Raw genomic sequence first — 20,403 nt, 5'->3', positions numbered from 1 at the left:
ATGTATGACGTTATATTAATGTAAAAATGCATTACACATTAAAATATAGTTGTTTTACATAAATCATATATAATGACACAAATTTTCAACTCATATAGATGGATTCGTTATATCAACTCGTAAAATTTTATTAAACGTTATAAAAATAGAAAATATTTTACATGTTCAATACTTACAAAAAAATATTAAATATAAAGCACGATATATAATTAATTTCGATACCCTTATATTAATTGGAATCACTAATTTTAGGGTAATTGAATTTATAAAAATAATTTGTAGAAATTAAAATATAAATAAACACTTTAAATACGAGCATACTTGCAATATTTGTAAATGTGTAATTTAGTTTTTACCGTATTTGAACTATTTTCCAAAATATCATTGAAGTTTTTATTTAAAAAATAAATTTGTTATTCTTTTAAATGACTTCTTAATGTGTAACTGGAAAAGATACCAATTATAGACCCAAATCAACATAATATTTAAGTTGTATGGATGAGATAAGTTGATTCTGATGAGACATTTACTTGTTTCGGCTGCCTAAAGATATTATATTATAAGGAATATACAGGGTGTTTCAAAACAACACCGACAACGTTTGGGAGGTGATTCCTGACACCAAGATAAGATGAAAAGAGTAGACCAACCTGGGTGTACAAATGCTTCCTTTCAGAGTTATAAGCTGCCGAAAACATGGAAAAATGAAACTTAAAGGTCCATAGCTCCAAAACTATGAGACATACAGTAGTCGGGTCAGGACTTCACTTAGGAAATAATATGTGCCCTATGCAAATATCCAAGTTTCAGAATTCTGCGGTACTTCTGCAACAATTTTTATAGAGGTAGTTGGTGAGTACTTCTAATTATATGCCCGTAGCCAAACTCCTATAAAAATTCTTGCGTGAGTACCTTAGGATTCTGAAACATGGATATTTGGATAGGGCAAATATTAGTTCCTAAGTATAATCTTGACCCGACTACGGCAAGTCCCATAGTTTTGGAACTATGGACCTTTAAAGTTCATTTTTTTATGTTTTCGGCAGCCTATAACTCCGAAGGAAGCATTTTTGCACCCAGGTTGTCTATACTTTTTGTCTTATCTTGGTGTCAGGAATCAACTCAAAAACGTTGTCAGTGTTGTTTTGAAACACCCTGTGTACATAAAGCTGCATTATTCATACGCGTATACAGAGCCGGCTCTAGGCAATTTGCCGTCCCGTGCAATGGCATCATTTGCCGAATCCCCTTTCTCCAGAAAGAACAAATCTTAAAAGCCACAATTTAAAGTATGCTACCCCATCATGAATAACAAAGGAGAAAGAAAGTGGACTCTCACTCAGAAAGACCTAAACGCTACAAGTACAATCTCGTTGTGTCTGTGTTCTCTTTCTTTAAATAATAATCTATTATGCTAGTGAAAGATAAAGCAAGCACGCCTGAAAAATATTAATATTTCTTTTTTTTTATAGAATTCAATATCGAGCTTCAATCTCAATATATCAGTTTGCAATTCCAATGCAACTAACTCTTTTATCTTTATTTCTTGATTTTCGTTCTGTATCTGTTAAAAAATAATATTAAAAGAAACTTATTTCCACCTTCAAGGATAAGGAATTTGTTTGTGACAAAGACAGGACTAGTTTTCAAATCAAAACTGATAACTAAATGCAACAGGTATTCACTACTTTCAAGAATTGAGTTCTTGTATTTGTCACCGTCCTACAGCTCATTTTTTGCAATTTAAAAGAAACATTGAGAAAATAGATTTATTCTGAACTTTATTAACCAACCCTCGAATAAACCCAAATGTTCTAGAAACTCGTTGTCATCGCTTTGGAATGTCTGTTCATCTGTGTTAGTAGACTTCCGTTAGATTTCGTAACCATATACGGGCATACGACGCAGAAACAACGACTTTCTTTGTGAACGTTCTCTAACTCCGGAAAATCGGGAAAGTCGCAAAACATTTTACTTTTCTTCAGTGCTCAACGCTGATTTGACTAGTTAAAATGCCCGCACTTCTTTAGCCAAAGAGCGCGAACTTAGTAGTATACGTCATCATCTGAGCGCTCTAACACCGAGAACATATACGCAATAGCTAACTGAACAAGAGGCAGTCGCCGTGGACCAGTTCAAGAGGAACGTGTTGACGTTCGCTCGCCCGAATTACATTTACCTAAAAGCAGCATTCAGGCTGCCTAGTTTTCTATATACAAAGTGACAGTTCATATTTTTCATAGTGATTTTTCTATAAGTGCACTTATTTGACAATACAGCGGTAACGAACTCCTGGAGCAAAACCTGCATTTGTAGACCCTATGGGGAACCATCACTGAAGAAGCAGTAAATTAATTTTGGGACCTTAACGCCAAAACCAGTACACATCATCGAACACAGGACAGCGGAGGAGCGACATCGACAGGCTAGCCGAAGAAACACGTGAGTTAATTAACATTTAATGCCACCTCGTCGTCTATTATTAAAATCAAGCCACTAGCGTAAAAACAGTGTTAGATTGTTCATGGTGAATATATTGCAAATGCAAACGTATGTAATATTTGTGCTTTTATAGTAACATTATATTTCTTTTATCGAAAAGTAATTTTATCATTTGTATAGTTAATATCAAATCCTATTGTACTTGTAGCCTAACAAATTTATTTACGTTGTCTACATTTTTCGTTTATTGCGTTTCCAGCTACCGCATAACGAAACTGTAGGCATGGGCAAGTGATCGTATACGTCGTAAAGTAGCTGGAAAATAAGAGGAGAAAAGGGCGCAGTATGAGACTGAGAAATTAATCCGAACCACGACGCAAAATAACGATTACACCCGAAATGGCTCAACCGTGACAAGACGTACTTTAATCTTCGGATAGAATTGCATTTAATTATTTCAGAGTTCATTTACTAAAATACGAAAATAGTTAACATTTGAACCACGTAGTTACAGATAGCTAACTCAGTACAGAATCATGCGCAGGTCGCTTCAACTTGTGAAAAGAAAGAAAAGAAAAAGAAAACAATGAGTAGGATTTGAAAAAAAAGAAAAAACAAAGTAAATATAATTACCACGGAAATATAATTAGTACAATTTGTTTTGTAAGAAATTAAAACATTTTGTTTGTTCGCGAACTTTTCTTTCGCTAAATTTTTCATAGTATGTATGAGCGAACATGTCGAACAGCTGATCACACACACATACGCACACAGTTGTAGTCACATATGCACCTTTCATGAGTAAAGAATGAAAAAACGTATCTTGTGTAAGATATTCGTTTATGTTTGTGTAATTTTCTAGTGAAACATCTCATTTAGTGGAAATTTAAAGCAAGTGTTGTGTAATTGAAATTATACTGGTTTTAGAAAAGTGTTTGTTTACATTGTTATTTACTGCAAGTGTTTGTTGCTGCATGTTTTGTATTGTGATTTGGTTTGTTTTAAGTTAAGTAAATATGGAAGCGAATATTTTAGAACAACTTCAGGCAATATTAATAGAACAATTAGAGAAACAGTCTGAGAAATTAGAGAAATTAGAGCATAAAATTGATACTAATAACGAGCGAATAGATGAATTGAGAAACGAGTGCACGAAGAATAAGTTAGAATTAGGAAATAAGTTTGATTGCAAATTCGACCAATTGCGTACCGGTATTACAACCACCAATAATTCCATTATCGAGGTACATTCTGGACTAATTGATGTGACCAATCAAGTTGAAGCAGGAACTGTTGAGTTTAAAAATAGTGTAGCAAAATGTAGGGAAAGTCTCGTTGAGTTTCATGAATGCATGCAGACGGCACGACTTGAATGCAAAAAAGTGCAAGGCGAAAGTGAAATCGTAAATACTCTTGAATTCGCGCAGGTTCCCATTGCGGAAGATAGATGCCTCATAAGTCAGAGAGTTAGTTCTAGTCAGGAAAAGGAAATACGTAGTGTGGAAGTAGTAGTAAGCAAAAGCTTGGTATGTGTATCCGTAGACAATTGTGATTCTAGTATACTTAGCGTTATTGATTTACCGGCTAGGGATGCCGATGGCTCTCACACAACGAATGGTAGCGTTGGGAATACGCGTACCCATCCTCTCCAAGAAGTCAGGGAAGACTTGAGAGTTGAATTGTTGTTTTTGTGTGAAGATGTAGTTACAGTGTTGTCGTTTTTACGTCGCGGGCAAGTGGTCTTGCGCGACTTAACAGATTCAAATTTGTCTTTGGTACCATACACGGCCAACGTGAATTGCATTTTTATACTGCAGATCCATTCCGACTTTACTAACTTTGAATATGGCAGTAAGAGACAACTCCAGATTGATAATTTGAAGTGTAGGCCTATCCAGCGAATTGTGTTTTACGCGCTAAGCGCTTTATTTGTAGATAACTTGTCAGAAACGTTTACGGTAACTGAGCCTAAAAGTAACATTCTTACTCAAGTGCATGCAGATAAAGGGAAATTGTCACCCGTGAAAAAGTTAAAATGTAATACCGAGGTTAAGAATAACAGTGAGATAGTCCACAATAACCAGTTGAATTTTGCTAATTTGGTAGTTTACCTGAATTCGGTCCCAATGCGTACCGATAGTAAACATGCTGCAAGAGGGCGTAAATTAGATTCTAGTATGGTCACCTTTTATCAAGCTAGTACGTCACCATTGCGAAAGTGTAGAAAACGAAGGTTCAAACGTAAATCTACTCGAAAACAGCTGATCGTTCGTGATTATGCTCATGCTCGTCAATTTCAATGCAAAACGTTCTCACAGCGCGCACAATCCCGCATTAGGTATGTAGCGAAAAGCAGGGCAAGAGTAAAACAAAAACGTTCTCAAAAACGAAAGTTGGCACAAAGTAATCGTGGGAGAAAGAAATTTAAGTGTAAATCGAAGTTAGTGGAATATCAACAAACTCGTAAGAAAGCCAAGACGCGAAAAAGGTGCATGTCGACTCCGAAGAATACTAAGAAGCGCAAGCGTAAATATGTACGGGTATCGTGCAGCAAGTTACATGGTAAATACAGTGGTAGTAAGTGTAAACTTAAAAGGAAAGTTGTGCATGATCCTAAATTTAAGCACCGTAAACGAAAACGCGTTACTATGTGGAAGTTCAGTAGATGCATTGCAAAGAGGAGAAAAGCCCCCCAAGTCATAAGAAGGAACTGGAAGAGTACTCGTAAGCGTATAAAATTGCAGGCGTACAAGTGTAATAGACATCGGTGGAAGATTAAAATTCTAGCGCGACCTAGGCGTAAACTTTGCCCGAACTTAGACTGAATCCCGGAAGAGACGAAAATTAAATACCGAATTTGATTCGTCAGATTTTATAAGAAATGAAAATAAAGATTGCTATTTCTTTTTCTTCAATTATTCCCCACCGAATCTCGAAAGTTAGGAATTTCTTTTTCAGTCTCAAGTGTGTGCACACTGTCACCGACGCGCCCAGCCAGAGGAACCACCAGTATCCATTCATAATCAGGTACGTTTATTTAAATACCATGTTTTATTCTTTCTTTACAGCTTTTGGAGATGAGAGATGAATGTGAAAAGTAGAGGAAAGACAGCATTGGAAATTTTTAAATAGGTAATCATTTTAGATCGCGATTCCGGACTTCGAAAGTTTAAAATGGCCCCACCACTTTTGAAAACTATGGTTATCCCGTTTTGGATACGGAACTTCTGTATCAAATTTTTGTTAGGATGTTTATGTTTTGTATGTTTTATTTCTTTTCAGATGCTTCCAGTCTTGGGAACCAAACGTTATTAATAAAATTTTACCATTTTATTTTCTTTGAGTTTTTATTTATTTACCTTGTATGATTATATGAACATTTAGCTGTCCCCATACCATCAGGCATTTAGAGAAATGTTAGGCAATTAGAGATACTTAAAATTCAATTAGAGAAATACTAATGAATGTTACAATTAATTATGAAATTTGAATTTAAAAAAAAAGTGTGTTCTTCATGAATCTTTTCATCCAACTTTGTTATTAAAAGCATGCGTAAAAGCATATTGAATTTGTAATATATAAGACTGGTTAGGCGTCGAAACACTGAAAATCAAATAATACTTAGCACGGTTTCGTAAATACTTGAAAATAATGTTGAATTTAATAATTTGCCTATGAATCCATTCACGTATAATGTTCGTTATGTAAAGTCAGTGGGTATTTGTTACGACATTAATGAAATTTGAATTTAATTGAATTTAACCCCTAGAGGCGTCGCTACTATTCTCTTTCAAAATTACAGTGACGAAATCGGGTTGGCATCCGGTTGGGCCTCAGCTAGTGTGTGAATTTGGCCTTTAGACACACACACTTCTAAATTCTATTTCGGCTTGTGACATTCTAAATCTATTTATTTAATAACAAGATATTTAATTTGACGCTTAAAATATCACATTTTATTAGATATTCATTTTTAATTGACGAAAAAGAGATCATAAATTGTGTTTATTTGGATTTCGGTAAATGATTTTTCTCTTCTTTCTTTCCTGTAGTTCAGTTTTCACGAAATGTTACGTATATTTGTAATAACGTTTCGGGAAAATTGCACTACCAATAACAACCGATACAATTTGGTATCGAAGTAAAGTGTTTGTTTTGTTTAGGTAGCATTACCTATAATATATTCGGTATATTTAAAAGTGAAATGTTTTATTAAAAGTTAATAATATTTTGCATCGTAAAGAATCCAATGTTGAAGTATTCTCGTTATTTGTTTAAGTTTGAATCAGAAACTTGTTTCAGTTTAGTGAAATGTTTTCGAAATCAGTTTTGTTTAGTTTGAAATGTTTTTGAAAAAAAAAAAGAGAGAGAGAGAGACGTATAGTGGCAGTAAGTAACTGAGATTTGCGAGGAAAAAGACCACTGGTAATAAGAACTATAATTGGGCAAGAATGGATTAAAAGGAGCTAATAAGCAGTTCCCATGTTGCGGGTTAATGCCGGTGTCAAAGGCTATTTTGAAGAGCGACACCGATGTTGTGTTTCAGGATACTAGCGATAATATTCGCATAGAGGGCGATAATTGCGTATAAGGCCTATAGGGAGGCAGACGCTTATGTTGAGGACCACATATATATTGCGAAGTGTGCACGATGCAAAGGGCAATGAAAGGCCGCATCTGTGTTTTTCGAGGTTGATTTTTTCCTCGTCGTTGTTAAGTTCCCAGCTAAGGGTGCTGGAGGAGGCAAGAAGCCTATATTTTTGTGCGTTTATGCTGCTAAATGACAATGGTCCACAAGGGTGACATGTATATCCCCTTTTATATTCGATGTTGTGAAGGCTCAGAAGATATTTCTAAGAAACGCCCATTCTTTGAGGTGAATTCATCCCTCTTATGTTGTGTAAAGTGTCTTTTTAAAGACAACCGCATATGAATTATTCTAGCTCAGTTTTGCAGGTGCCCATAACCCAGTTAGTTGCCATTAAACGTCTATTACAAAATTGTTGTTGATAAATTGTTATAGCTAGGTTAAAATAAATAAATAAAAAACTTAAGATGTTAAGTTGAGATTTCAAGCAATGTTTTTTCAGAATTAAATTTACGTTATGAGAATACATTAACTTTATTACGTAACAGTAGATGCTAAAATGTATTAATGTTTAATGAACAAGTTATAAAACATTATGGAAATTTAATAATTGAATTTATCATTAGCTTTGAATTCATTAACATTATTGGTTTGATTTTGGACAAAATTTGATAAATATTGTTCTAAATTTTGAAATGAGTGTATTTTAGAAATTGAGGGAGCGTGAATAATAGTTATTAAAGTAATATTAATTGAATAACGAATGTAACATTCTGATTGTAAGTGATATGGTCACCACCCGATATGGCTAAATGTATTGATTTATTCCCGATTGTGACTTAATACCGGACATGACGATATTACTGATGTTGATAAGTGCAATTTGCTAGTAAAGCCGCACAATTCTTTTGTACCGGCTGGCGCTCTCTGATAGAATACTTTGTAAACCTACTAATTTTGTAGGTATGAGCGGGCCTAGAATAACTAATAATTATTGAATGGTTAATGAAATTGAGATGCAGGGCTGTAGTATCGAACTTCCCCTCCCCAGGGTATTCTTCTTGTCCTTTTCATATTTTTTTTCTCAATACCTTCTGTAGGTCTAGATACTGGCAGCCCAATTGGGGTTGGAAAAGTTTACCCGATTATGCCATAGCTACGATGCGTAAAGCATCTAGCTGGGAGGGATTAGGATTTCATGCAGAAGCGATTTTATCTAAATCGTCGGGAAGGTTGGCGATCCCGCATACTTCGAGCTGTAAGAGGAAAATAGTAAGTCAGCGCTCATTGATCTTCGGGATCAACTCATTAACCTATTTTTGTTTAATTTATGACTTACGACCTGCTTTGTCAATCAATGGCACGCAGGATGGCGCTTCGAAAGGCCTAACCGCCGTTTAACTTATGTATATATTAAAATGTTTTAAAGTTTACTAGTTAGGTTATGTAATGCAAATATATAGATTGATATTTTAACTATTTTGCATATTATGATATAATCCGTAAAATGTTAGTATATAGGTGAATTTTGTTTAGTTTTGAACTTCACTAGTTTATGAATAGATTTTGCATATTTAATGAGAAACTGTAATCAGAATTTGAATTTCATTCACATATTGTATTACTTTAATATATATTACGTTCGTATATTCCAATCATTGTTCTGGAAAACAGACATTTAGAAATGAAGAAGTAGCCTTAATGTGGAAAACATATTAAAAAAAAAAGTGAGTTGACATGTGATTCTAAATTTATTGGAAACAATTCGATAAATCTCTTGTTTGTTGTTTGAGCAATACGATTATTGTGACTTGATAGTATAATTGATTTTGCATTCTTTTAGTACTTTTGATGTTTAATAAGCTCAAATATAGTATTTTGAATGATTAGTATGTGACTTACAGTATATCTATTTTGTGAATTCTTGTTTTGAAAATTCCTTTGAATTATTAATACTTTATATGTATGGATATATATTAGTTGACATAATCATTTGATGTTATTTTAGAAAATTTAAGTACCAATTAAGTTTATTGTAAGAAGGTGCATATACACACATTACACTACACAAACTACATATTAGGAATTTCGATATTACCGTTCGTTACGTTGTTAGGCTACACTTTCGAAATCGGTATACATATTTTATTATTGTTTAGTAGTTAAGTATTTTCTGTATTAATGTTTATTTGTATATCTATTTGGCTTAATATATTTGAATCTATTATGTGTTTAGTGAAAAACAATGAGAAATAATTGAAAGGTAAACTAAAGTACATCGAATTATAGTGAGAAACCAATGTTAAAAAAAATGAATAAACAAATAACAGGAACTATAAACTGAAAATATAAATAAATTAAAAATGAACAATTTATTAATGGTGGCATAAAGGTGGCTTTGTTTAAACAAAAGGTGGCTTAATTAAAACTTAAAAGTGGCTTAATTCGGACTTACAGGTGGCTTCATATAAATCAAAGGTGGCTTTAAAGGACATAATAGGTGGCTTTAGCAAAGGTGGCTTGTCGTCATACAGGGTGAACAACCTCACAGTTAATAAGTGAAGTGCGATAGATACAGTGCAGTCCCAATATGTCGAATTTTCATAGTGAGTCCCCAACGATTTTCAATTTATATACAGTGTGTCCCATAATATAGTGATCTCCTAATAACACTTCCGTACACTAGTGGAGTGAATTATATACAGTATAGTTCCGATATACTGAGTCTTTATGGAGAATTTCCAGTGACAGTTGATTCATGTACAGGACGTTCCCAAAATACAATGATCATTAAGTGACATTCCGGTATGGACCATTAACCCCTCAACGGCCAGGGTTCTCTTCACAAATTGAAGCAATTCGCTCGGACACTGCTCGGGCCCCAATAGGATGTCACCGTCCTACAGCTCATTTTTTGCAATTTAAAAGAAACATTGAGAAAATAGATTTATTCTGAACTTTATTAACCAACCCTCGAATAAACCCAAATGTTCTAGAAACTCGTTGTCATCGCTTTGGAATGTCTGTTCATCTGTGTTAGTAGACTTCCGTTAGATTTCGTAACCATATACGGGCATACGACGCAGAAACAACGACTTTCTTTGTGAACGTTCTCTAACTCCGGAAAATCGGGAAAGTCGCAAAACATTTTACTTCTCTTCAGTGCTCAACGCTGATTTGACTAGTTAAAATGCCCGCACTTCTTTAGCCAAAGAGCGCGAACTTAGTAGTATACGTCATCATCTGAGCGCTCTAACACCGAGAACATATACGCAATAGCTAACTGAACAAGAGGCAGTCGCCGTGGACCAGTTCAAGAGGAACGTGTTGACGTTCGCTCGCCCGAATTACATTTACCTAAAAGCAGCATTCAGGCTGCCTAGTTTTCTATATACAAAGTGACAGTTCATATTTTTCATAGTGATTTTTCTATAAGTGCACTTATTTGACAATACAGCGGTAACGAACTCCTGGAGCAAAACCTGCATTTGTAGACCCTATGGGGAACCATCACTGAAGAAGCAGTAAATTAATTTTGGGACCTTAACGCCAAAACCAGTACACATCATCGAACACAGGACAGCGGAGGAGCGACATCGACAGGCTAGCCGAAGAAACACGTGAGTTAATTAACATTTAATGCCACCTCGTCGTCTATTATTAAAATCAAGCCACTAGCGTAAAAACAGTGTTAGATTGTTCATGGTGAATATATTGCAAATGCAAACGTATGTAATATTTGTGCTTTTATAGTAACATTATATTTCTTTTATCGAAAAGTAATTTTATCATTTGTATAGTTAATATCAAATCCTATTGTACTTGTAGCCTAACAAATTTATTTACGTTGTCTACATTTTTCGTTTATTGCGTTTCCAGCTACCGCATAACGAAACTGTAGGCATGGGCAAGTGATCGTATACGTCGTAAAGTAGCTGGAAAATAAGAGGAGAAAAGGGCGCAGTATGAGACTGAGAAATTAATCCGAACCACGACGCAAAATAACGATTACATATTTGACAACAATCAAGCAATTCATGTTGGGATTTATTTGACCATTTGCTTTAGCACTGTCCCTTTAACCTTAAACTAATGCGATCTAAACATAATGTATGAATGTACTATTGAAATGGAAGGTCATCTTAGTTAATTTAACTATCATCATCATGAAGTGTGTTTCCAACAAGAAATATTTATTTTAAATTATATAGTTATGACAGATTTTGCAGCCCCTCTAAACCTGTCGGCTCGTGCAAATGCATGTGTTGCACATATGGTACAACCGGCCCTGTGTCCAGACGTGTTCAAATTATTAGACTCAACATTCAGTTTCTGAATATTTTACTGTTCTTACAATATTACGTGAGAAAATACGTTCAAACTTAGTCCAAATTACTACTTTGTAACGCTGTCCTAATTTCTAGTGGGTGTGGCATATGCTTTTCGATATCAATAAAACAAATGCGTACGTAACATCCAAATATAATTGCTATAAAGTGTGTATATCCAAATTGGAAACAAAAATGAAATGGAATACTTAAAGAAAATTATCTCTCACACAAAGATTAATATTTCTTATGAAATCCCTTATTTTTTATTAAATCTTTTATCCTTTGTGGCATCCTATGTACGAATTTAGCACATTTTGCCCTCAAGCCAACATCGTAATACCACAAATTGTTTATCTCTTTGATCAATTGAAGTTTGGTTCTAATGTGCTCTAGCTTTTTTTTCATGAAGCTCCAAAAGTTTTCAATCGGGTTCATATCAGGACTAGTGCCTGGCCACGGAAGAACACCAATTTCGTTGTTCTCGAAGAATTTTGTTACAGCTTTGGCCCGGTAGCATGAGGCTCCATCATGCATAAAGATGAATTGTACGTCATCAAACCAGAGTGCAGTCTGGGAAAGCAGTTCTTCTTGAAGAACTTGTAGGTGTTGGTCGTGGTTCATTGTCCTCTCTACTATATACCAGTGGCGGCTAATGTTAGTGTTGCAGCGTTGCGCAACGACCAAAGTATTTCTAGGAAAAATATTATTAGCAACAGTAATAAAGAACAGAAAAAAATACTTTCTGATACTCCCATATATACTTTAAATAACATATTTTTTTTTTACTTCTGTAACTGTCCGTTTCGTTAATCCGTTTTAAAAAGCGAAAAATAATCCGTCACAGAGTCTCTAATTATATTGTGTTGCAGCTAGCATGCAACGACCAGATTCCTTCAGCGCGGGAATTGGAGCAAATGTTAAGTCTTCTTTCCCCTATCTCAGAAGTTAAAGGGTCTGGTCGTTGCAGTGCTTCTGCAACACAGCACGGTTTTCAGTGAATGAGAAGGTTTTTCGCGCTAAATAAGCTTTCTGAATTTTATTTCACTAGCAATTAACAAATGGAATTTGTTTTTATGCATTCATATTTTTAAATTACGGTACTTATACTGAAGCAAATCAATATAATGACAATTTTAAAAAAAAGTGATAGCAGAATTACAAAATATGAAAGAAAATATTTAGTAGAGCAGAAATCAAATGAAAGTAGATCCGCATTTACAAGTTAATTCTTAGCTTATATAGATAACGAAGATTTCTTCTACAGTAATTTGTGAACCAAATATTAATAAGTCAATATGCAGAATCCCCCCCCCTCTGTGGATAGTATTTTAGTATATACATATTTCTTTTACAAAATAAGTATATTTTATACTCTTGATAAAACTTTATGGTGGGGAACGCCACCTTGAATTTGGGACTAGTTAGCAATGCTCAGAGGCGTAGCCACGAGGGGGGGCACCGGGTCCGGACCTCCCAAAAATTTCGAAACTTGACTAACATTTGTAGACTTTCCTAACGAACTATACTTGTTTAACAAAGAAATGATTGATGTACGCTAAATATTTTATTTTACGCCTCATCATGTACTCTTTCTTTTCTTATAGAAATAATCGTTCTATCATTTTTTCTAAAAATATAGGTGACAGTAATTAAGAATTACTTATCTTTTCGGGTACAGTATAAGACAGGTTCGTAATTACGTACACGTATTGGACCTTCCTCAAATGCTTTGAACCCCTCCCAGCTAACATGTTGTTCCTATATCTGGCGGGTTTCAAGGTTGCTTTCCAGAACGTTGATAAACATTGTTTCGCCTCATGTGGAAGTATATTGTGTTCATCGTGCATTACGTAACAACCAAGATTGATGATTTGGATAGTTTTTTTTTCTTTTACGCACACGTGTGTGTGTGTGTGTGTGTGTTGATATATGAATAGGGTTGCCAACTCTGTAAAATAACCTTAAAATTCTCTATGATATAGGTCTCAGCGTTAAGTATCTCTGTTCAGACCTATCCATGGAAAGGAAATGTACTATCGTGAACAAAAGTGCATTAACACATATATTTTGTATGTCCTTAGAACATTCACTAATAAGCTTTATAGATACATTGTGCTATAAATGAGAAACTGAAATTCATCAATCGGCATTGATTAATTTATTGTATTTACCAGTACCTACCATTTCTTTGAAATTATCGAAACAGATGAACAAAAGTATAATAATCTTTACGTGACAATTTTGGATTTGGAAAATGAAATTCACACTTTAAACGTATAGTCTCTACTTCAACTATAGGAAATTGCTTTAAGAAGTCCTTTTCCACTCTTAATAAATGTATAAAATTCCTTGAAAGTAAATTTCAAATTTTCCCTGATACAGTCCCTGCCATCTCTCTAAAATTTTCTAAACAGGTGAACAAAATATATTAATCGTTGATAGATGGTGAAATGTAACATTTTTGAGTTTACAGAATGACAGCTACTTTTCAATATCTATACTTCGAACTAGATACAAATTTGAAAAAAAAAACGGTTATAAAGGGGCTGGTGAGAAGTTTGTACTGGCTTTAATCAAAATAACAGCAATTTTTCCGGCCAGGCCAATGAAAAGCCGGCCAGTTGACAGCCCTATGTATGAATATGTAACATTCGCAATTCATATACCAGTAACTCTTTTTGTATCAGCTGTTTTGGTTATTAGTTATTAGATTTAATTTTATCGTGTGTGCTTTAATTCTGTATATAACCTACAAATTCTGAATGAATTGCATACCATGACTTCTGTAAATAACTTGCAAAAAAATTACCCAGCTTTCAACTGAGAAAAACCTACAATTAAGGCTTAGACAAAACAAGCAAAGTGCAATTCAGGAGAGTGTTCGGAAAAGATAGGTTTAAATTTACAGGACATCTTATGGCAGTAATGTTGTATGCACTAGATACATTTCCACAATTTATTTTAAATTTCCCTAGATGAATTGTGAATAAAGCGTGTTCAATGTACACTTTTTTATAACATTAACCTCTGCTACGAACTCTCTTCAGTCTACACTCAAGAGGAATTCGGATCACTGTCAGGGACTGAGTTTGCTAGAATGAATTGTTCACAATAATCTAGAAAAAATATTTAGTGAATCTACAAAGCTTCTGAAATTAATATTAACTGTACCTATGGCGTCAGTAAAAGAAGAAAAGTTTTTTTTTCACATCAAAAAGAATTGACACTTTCAAAAAATTGAATATCCCAAGAAAGGTTATCACCATTGGTTATGCTTTTCATCGAAAAATACCTGACAATAAGAATACTAGAGTTCAACCAGCATGTATTAGGCAGATTTGCTCCAATCAAAGAGAGAAGAATGAACTTACTAATTAAAAGGTGATTAATCGGATTAAATGTTCTGCATTTTTTTATTTTTTAAAAACATAATTTTATTTAATTTAACATGTTACATAGCATTTGCATCTAAAGTTATGCTGATTAGTCAATGAGACCATTTTATATCTTCTGTCTCCGATCGTTCGTACTGCAACACCCGAAACCACAACCCACCGGCCGCCACTGCTATATACAGTCTTCCAGGCCCGAAGACAGAGATCACACCCAGACCATGACTCAAGCAGGATGCTTCACGGTTTATTAAAGACGTTCCAACTTGAATTCCTCCCAGGTCAACGTCGCACATATTGTGAACATTCATCAGACACAAAGATACATGAATCATCACTGAAACACATTATTCTCCAAAATCTTCAGCAGTTCAATATTCTAGGCTGTGTACCCATTCGAGGCGCTTCTTTGCCATGATTGGAGTAGACTCTAATTTTGTTTTCTTTCTTGGCGGTGTGCTTTTATTCTCTCGGCACAAAGAATCCTTCGAACATTTTCAGACCAAATGTCTGCGCCATACTCAGTCATTTTTATGCTTAAGTCTATTAGAAGTTCACTTCTGTTTCCCAGAGCCAATCTTTTTAGTTTTCTGATACCTCTTAGCGATAGCTTTGGTTTTCGCCCACACTTCCCAACTCTATTTTGGCTCTTGTTCATTTCAACAGAGATTCTACTCACATATTTTTGTTCTATCCTAACTCTACTAGCAATGCATTGCCGTTTATATCTTATTTCCACCAGAAGTAGTTTGTTAACTTCCATTTTACGCGGAGAAAGATCTTTTGCTTTTCCCATTACGCTGCAATTACAGGACTACACAGAATAAAAGATTGATACACGAAACACGTCACGATCATTTTAAACTGGCCCATTTGAACTGTTGAACGCTTTGAAGGTCGTTAACTTCTTACGACAGCAACCACAACACTTCAGACTGTAACTTGTTGATAGGGACCACAATAGCTATCTACAACTGAAACATCACTTTCAGAATTTCCCCCTCACTAATACCATCTGCTGTTCAACACTGATATCACCACTTCAACTGTTCAGTAAACAAATGAAGGATCCTATATTCGTGGTTTAACTATTAAATTAAAAGTTGTAGAACTCTGAAATTAGGACTCCTACATCAATTTTGCATTTTTCGAGCGTGAGTCTAATAATTTGAACACGTCTGTATATACGCCGGTTTACTATATTCAGGTGTTGCTACAGATCATTGTTTTGATTCGAGCATTAAGAATGGAGTTTGAAGTTGCTTGCTTGAACGTGCACTGTCCTTTCGACTGACGGTCTTTCATGGGTTAAACAAAAGTGTATATATATATATATATATATATATATATATATATATATATATATATATATATATATATATATATATATATATATATATATATGGGGGGGTTACAATTAATTATATAAATGTCTTGAAAATAAAACTTGCGGCTTTGTGCCACAGAGTAGGCCCAAAAAGTTAAAGCTTAGGTTAAGTTGCATGCCTTTGAACCTACTCTCCAGTACTTAACTCAAAACTTGTTGTGGAAGAATTAATACTACAACATATTGTAGATATTATTTACAGAAGATAATGAACAACTTTGACATGGGAATAATTCTCGTAGTTAATGGTAAATTTCCTGAAGTATAAAGTTATAAACTACTATTTTACCGGTTGGCCGGTGTTCTTGTCAAGCTCAACTACATATTACTTTACGGTTTAAAATTCAATTACTCTTCATCTGTTTTGAGGATTACAAGCGGGTACTGGTATTTTATTTTTCAGAGCTAGCTAGCTAGATATATAGATACGTGACGCTTTTTCGTGCAGATTAAGTTTGAAGATACCAAAACAGGCAACTGCTCAAAAATTAAAATTCTTTTACTATTAATCCTTCATCCTTCTGCAGAAGATTTGCACACGATTGACAGACATAACCATATCTAGCACAGATGAATATTGAAGAAGCACATCATGCTTATAAATATATTACCTTTTGTCAGAATTCTTTATAAAATCATTGTCTTTTTGCAACTTCTCATTTGTATTAGGGATAGATCAAGCAAAGAGGAAACAGTACAAACATGGCTTAACTCTTTGGAAAAATCGTCACTTAATGCCTTGAAAGAGAATCATGTTCTACCGGTGAAATTCCATTTATAGTAGATTTGCGCAAAGAAATTTGACTGATGATCACCTGGAAGAGGGAGACAAGTAGCATACTCAGAAAAATATAATGGTGTTGATACGTCTCAATTTCAACACAGGCCAGTAGTCCTAACATGATTACCAGTTTAGCGAGTTATTTCAACCCAAAGAATCTGGCGTTACAGTTGACACAGACTCGCTGTTACCGCTTTGACACAGAGCTGGTGCTGCGCGGTGTGAGAATAAAACTGGGTGAATGAACGACGGAATGTTGAAGTAGAAACAGCGTCACCGAATTCTTTCAATGTATACACTGACAAGGGATCTTGTTCTGGTGTCACATGTAATGTGGAACGACATTATGATTAATCGATTTGTGTTAGTGAACACGAAAATCCATAGGTGAGTCATTCGATGTCAAATCACCTAATTTTAAAAACATCACCGTGCTTCAATCTCTCAGATTCTCTTCAAAATTTTGTCATACATTAACACCAATGAAATCATGCTAAATTATTTTTTTCCCGAGGTTTTGGATGGGAAATGAGCCGGGGAGAAATTTTTGAAAAATGTGAATTTTGCTTCAATTTCACTTTCCGGCACTCAGCATCATTGAACTAAAATTACCATAACTTCCTTATTGTTGAAGTTATTGGGCTCATCCAGGTGTCAAAAGAAAGCTTAATTTTTGCTCTCTCAGTAGATTCTAAGTAACCTTGCAAAAGGGTACACTGCCAAACATTAATAGGCATACAAAGCAAATTTTAGTTTTTTTTTTTTTTTTTTTTTTTTTTTTTTTTTTTTTTTTTTTTTTTTTTTTACAAATTGTGCCTTTGCTCAAAAGTTACAACTATGAAACTTTTAAAACTTTTTTGTACATTCATCTTAACACGTACATGATATGGTTAAAAAATAAAGAGGGTGTTTTTTTTGTATTTTTGTAATTATTATTTTTTATGTACGGAAATATACAGTTTTAAGTTTTGTTACAAATTGTCATTGCTTGTAAGTTACAACTATGAAACTTTTGAAACTTTTTAAATGGAATTATCTTAGCACATAAATGATAGGTCTATGGTTAAAAAATAAAACAGTGTGCTTTTTGTATTTTTTTATTTTAAGTGTACGGAAATATACAGGTTTAAGTTTTTTTTACAAATTGTGTCATTATTTACAAGTAATGTCCGGATTTGTATGTAATTACATATTTTTTCCCTCATATGTAGGTTCGTCAAATCCTTAAATGTTTGTGATTCACACCTGTAGGGTGTTTCAACTCAAGTTTCATATTACATATTTTTACATATTTTGACCAATATTACATATTTCTATGGCTTCTACATATTTTTACTTAAAACTGTCTTAAAGTTTTGCGTTTACTGAAATTTTAATTTAAAATAAAAATAATAAACTCTCCAACTGCGCAAGGCTTGCATCTAGATTCAATTTTGTTATGTCTATCTTTTCGTTTCTTTACCGAAAGAGAAATCTCTCTCTCTCTTTTTTTTTTTTTTTATTTGTCAAACCATGTTTCGCAGAATTTTCGCCGATAACAAAAGAAATATAAGAAGAAACAAGTAAAAATCCTCCCTCCGGAGTACATTAGCAGCGTCCTTTATTCTAAACTCCGGAGGAAAATAGATCGCGTCCCTGACAGGCGACTGGCCGGGAAATTCCTAAAATGAAGTCTATTTGATTGTTATCTGAGGTCGGATGGGAAAAAAGATGAAAGCAAATACTGCAATTCAAGTTAAAACTGTATTCTAGTGTGCTTCCAGGAATTTACTGCAAGAGTTCGTTCCAAAAAGCTGGAGACAATGGCAATATCATAGCAGGTAACGTATGCTTTCAAAGAACTTCGTTTGTTCAACTGAATGACAGGAGGATAGTACTCTAGTATTGCAGTTGCAAAACACACGTGTTCTGTATTGACCGTCGAAGTTAGAAATGGCTCCGGTTGCCTCAACTTTATCCGCGAAATTGCGGTCGTGGGTAACTATCGATGATGCGTTTACTACGTACGGTAAAGTGGTGTTGTGCCAAGTGTGTGATAAAAAAAAATTGAATATTCAATGAAATCTCAGAACAACATGTATGAAGTGCACTCCATGCAAGAAATAAAAATTTGCGAACTGAAAAAAAAAAAGTACTCCTGACGCAAATGCATCAAGATACTTCAGTGAGTGAGTTTTTCAAAGACTTGTGCCAATCAATGATATCAGCAAACATTCCTTGGAACAAAGTTCAAGTGCCAAAATAGCGTGCTTTTCTGGAGAAGTACTGCGGGCGTCGAATTCCTGACGAATTTACTCTTTGAAAGTGTTATCTCGAAGTTTGTTGTAGGGAAGCTATAGATACCATTAGGACAAAAATAGGTAGTTCATATATTTGGATTTCTGTGGACGAAACAACAAACGTTTTGGGACGTTATGTAGCAAATTTAGTGATTAGAAAGTTAGATGAAGATGCTCCATCTAAATCCTATCTTATTGCGAGTAAATTGCTGGAACGCACCAATCATTCCACGATTGCTCGCTTTGTAAACGATGGTCTTAAAGTGTTGTGGCCGGGAGTTCAGGAAGAAAAAGTTCTTGTTCTCTATACACACAGTGCAGCGTACATGTTAAAAGCGGCTAGAGCACTTACAGTTTTTACCCTCACTTAATTCATTTTACCTGTATGGTCCATGCTCTTCAGCGTGTTGCTGAAGAGTCGAGAGACAACTTTTACGAAGTAAATCAACTAGTTTCTTCCACGAAAAAAAAAAATGTTTGTTAAGGCGCCACAATGTGTTCAAGTTTACAGAGATCAGCTGCCAGACGTGCCAATTCCTCAGGAGCCTGTGCTAACGCGATGGGGCACTTGGATACAGTCAGTATATTTTTACAATGAACATTTTCAAAAAATTAAGCCTGTTGTTCATTCATTTCCATCGGAGTCTGCTGTGTCAGTTGGCATTGCTCAGAAACTGTTTAATGACTCAAAAGTAGCGTGTGATATCGCATGCATAGACAGCAATTTTGGTTGGCTACCTACAAGCATTAAAAGGTAAAGACTGTTGGGCGGCCTCTTCCGGAATCCATGAAAATCATAGAGGATGCAAAGAGACTGCTGCAAGGTGTGTGTGTGTGTGTGTGTGTGTGTGTGTGTGTGTGTGGAGATGTAGGAGAAAAAGTTCGAAATAAACTAAATGCAGTGCTGGAAAGAAACCCGGGTTACGACAGCCTATTGGCAGTGAGTGAGATTCTCAGTGGTGAAACAAGAACCCCCCTGAAGATATTTCCCCAAACTACATCCCTGTTGATATACACTCCTGTTACCTCATGTGATGTGGAGAGATTATTCTCTGCATACAAGAATATTTTATCCGATCGCCGACAAAATTTTACTTCTGATCATTTCGAAATGTACCTTGTAACCCATTGTGCAACAACACACAGTTGAACTGCAGGCACATCTTTTGTAAGTACTTGATTTCAAATTTAAAATGTTCATTA

At 34.7% G+C, this 20,403-nt stretch overlaps 1 protein-coding gene across 1 annotated transcript in view; it reads right to left on the bottom strand.

Moving 5' to 3' along the window:
* LOC145685611 (uncharacterized) overlaps positions 1–20,403 on the bottom strand; it is a 171,188-nt gene that overhangs the window by 141,843 nt on the left and 8,942 nt on the right. The window lies entirely within an intron of this gene.

Source organism: Thermobia domestica, chromosome 5 (genome assembly GCF_964235325.1).
Source record: "Thermobia domestica chromosome 5, izTheDome1.hap1.1, whole genome shotgun sequence".
In the NCBI taxonomy this organism is placed as follows: domain Eukaryota; kingdom Metazoa; phylum Arthropoda; class Insecta; order Zygentoma; family Lepismatidae; genus Thermobia; species Thermobia domestica.
This window is presented reverse-complemented; position numbering and strand designations above follow the sequence as displayed.